Source organism: Gopherus evgoodei, unplaced genomic scaffold (assembly GCF_007399415.2).
Source record: "Gopherus evgoodei ecotype Sinaloan lineage unplaced genomic scaffold, rGopEvg1_v1.p scaffold_110_arrow_ctg1, whole genome shotgun sequence".
Classification (NCBI taxonomy): domain Eukaryota; kingdom Metazoa; phylum Chordata; order Testudines; family Testudinidae; genus Gopherus; species Gopherus evgoodei.
In genome coordinates this window covers 81390-84715 of record NW_022059773.1, presented here as the reverse complement: position 1 = coordinate 84715, position 3326 = coordinate 81390, and positions in this window count along the sequence as shown.

Genomic DNA, 3326 nt, shown 5'->3' with positions numbered 1-3326 from the left:
TCGGCTCTTTCTTTATGCTGCTGTTGTCAGTCCATGAAATATCAGGGATGGAATGCAAGGCTGAGCTCACACACCAACCCCTGAAACATTTCAGTGCCCCGGAGAAATCCTGCCCCCAGCTATTGGAATGATTGTCATAAACAGATAGCTAAGGGTTAATGTCTCTTTCACTGGAAAGGAGTAACCTGAAACACCTGACCAGAGGACCAATCAGGAAACAAGACTTTTTCAAATCTGGGTGGAGGGAAGTTTTGGGTGTGAGTTCTTTGGTTTGTGTCTGTACTCTCTCGGCTATGAAAGTGATTTTTCTATCTCCAGGTTTTTAATCTTCTGTTTCCAAGTTGTAAGTACAAAGATAGGAAGACCATAGGTTTATATTGTTTTCTTTTGTATTTACATGTGTGTAGTTGCTGGAATGTGTTAAATTGTATTCTTTTTGGATAAGGCTGTTTGTTCATTTTTTTCTTTTAAGCAAATGACTCTGTATTTGTCACCTTAATACAGAGAGACCATTTTTATGTCCTTTTCTTTCTTTTTAAGACCTATTGGAGTTGTTCGTTAGTGGGAACTCCAGGGAATTGAGTCTGCAGCTCACCAGGGAATTGTTGGGAGGAAGAAGTCAGCGGGGAAATCTCTTTGTGTTAGATTTACTAAACCTGACTTTGCATACCCTCTGGATGAGGAGGGGAGGAGAGATTAGCTCTCGGTACTTCTGTTTTCCAGGACTGGAAACAGGGAGGGTGGAGTCCCTCTGTTTAGATTCACAGAGCTTGCTTCTGTATATCTCTCCAGGAACCCAGGGAGGGAACACCTGGAGGGGGGGACGGGAAAGGGAAATGGTTTATTCCCTTTTGTTGTGAGACTCAAGGAATTTGGGTCTTTGGGGATCCTGGGAAGGTTTTTTGGGGGACCAGAGTGCCCCAAAACACTCTAATTTTTTGGGTGGTGGCAGCTTTACCAGGTCCAAGCTGGTAACTAAGCTTGGAGGTTTTCATGTTAACACCCATATTTTGGATGCTAAGGTCCAAATCTGGGAAATATGTTATGACAATGATATGGTGGAGATTCGAACAGGAAAGGGACTGTCTGAATTGTCAGTGTGGGGAATGAACAACTGTCATGGTAGAAACCCCCACTCTGGACCTTAGCATCCAAAAGATGGAGTACCAGCATGAATTCCTCTAAGCTCAATCACCAGCTTAGATCTTGTAGTGCTGCCACCAACCAGGAATTCCAGTGCCTGGTACACTCTGGGCCCCTCAAAACCTTGCCTGGGGACCCCCAAGACCCAGACCCTTTGGATCTTAACACAAGGAAAGTAAACTCTTTCCCCCCCCCCCATTGCGTCTCCCAGGCTTTCTCTCCCTGGGTTACCCTGGAAGATCACTGTGATTCAAACTCCTTGAATCTTAAAACAGAGAGGAAAATTCACCTTCCCCCCTCCTTCTCTCTCCCCCTCCCAGACTCTCCCTGAGAGAGAAAGTAATCCTAACACAGAGAGAAAGTTAACATTTCTCTCCCCCTTCCCTCCTTTCTCCCCACCAATTCCCTGGTGGATCCAGACCCCGTCCCCTGGGGTCTCACACCAGAATAAAAAAAAATAATCAGGTTCTTAAACAAGAAAAGCTTTTAATTAAAGAAAGAAAAATTCTTTGTAAATCTCAGTAAAAATTATCTTTGTAAATTTAAGATGGAATATGTTACAAGGTCTCTCAGCTATAGACACTGGGAATACCCTCCCAGCCTAAGTATACAAGTACAAATTAAAATCCTTTCAGCAAAATACAAATTTGAACTTCTTCCAGCCAAATACACATTTGCAAATAAAGAAAACAAACATAAGCCTAACACGCCTTATCTACCTAGTACTCACCATTCTGGACGTATAAGAGACTGTATCAGAGAGATTGGACAGAAACCTGGTTGTACGCCTGGTCACTTTCAGAACCCACAGAGAACAAGAACCAAAATCTAACAGCACACACAAAACTTCCCTCCCTCAAGATTTGAAAGTATCCTGTCCCCTGATTGGTCCTCTGGTCAGGTGACAGCCAGGCTCACTGAACTTGTTAACCCTTTACTGACAAAAGAGACATGAAGTACTTCTGTTCTATTAACCCTTAACTATCTGTTTATGACAACAACAATCTATAGCAATGTCGTTAGCCACAAACACACTCTCATTGTGCTCCAGCTGGAAAGGAAATGGGTAGGAACTTTTGCTTTTCACCATGGACAGACTTACACTAATGCACAGCTGTGAGTGCACTGGGGGAGTTGGTCTGAGCCATTTGAAGTGACAGGTCTGTGAGAACAGAATCATTGTGTAGTGAAGGAGCTGTACATTGAGTAGTTGTGGCTGATTGCTTAAAGTGATGGGCTTAAAAAGTCCTTGGGGTCTCTCCATGCAGGTTCAAATCCTGCTGACTATGGGATGCATTAGTCAGCAGGATTTGAACCTGTAGCAACTGTCTTCTCCACAGTGCTATAGCAGTATTTTAAGTGTAAACAGCCTCAGAGTGAGACCAGATCCTGCTCAGGCACTAAGACAACAGCATTAGTGTGTTGTCAGTGCTGTTGTCTTAGTGCCTGAGCAGGATCTGGTCTCACTCTGAGGCTGTTTACACTTAAAATACTGCTATAGCACTGTGGAGAAGACAGTTGCTACAATGAGGAGACGAGTTTTCCATCCCTCTAATAGCTATGTTGACAAAACAATCTTTACTTTCACTTAGCACTAACCATGGCTTAGATCAGTTTAATTATACTGGTTCTGGGGGGTTTCACACCCTGAAAGACGTACTTGTTAGAGGGTTTATCCCATCACCCTCCCATTCCCTGGTCCTTCTCGCGTGACCAGAGAGCAGCAATACACGAAGTTCAAAGGTGCAAACAATTCAATGTTTATTGGCGTAAACTTCCAGCAAGCAATGATTCCAATTTCCTTCCTCAGTGTCCCCCTTCCCAGCTCTGACACCACAAAGCCTTGCCTGTGTCCCTGTTCCCATTCCCTGTTCCTATTTCCCCCCCCTTAGCCAAACATAATTCCAATTCCCCTACTCCTACCGCTACCCACATTCCCATTCCCATTCCCCCCTTACTTCCTGATTGCCTGCAGACTATATAGCAAAACTGGAGTTCTGCTTAGCTCTATCTTAACCAATCATTTTATTGAAATGTAACTAACCAATCCTAACATACTGTAACATGATTATCTAACCAATTATACCCCACCACCTTAATTGGTTTACATCCAACAATTTAATTATACAGCAGACAGAAACGGTTACAGAACCAGATAGAGATTATACAGACAACAATAGGAA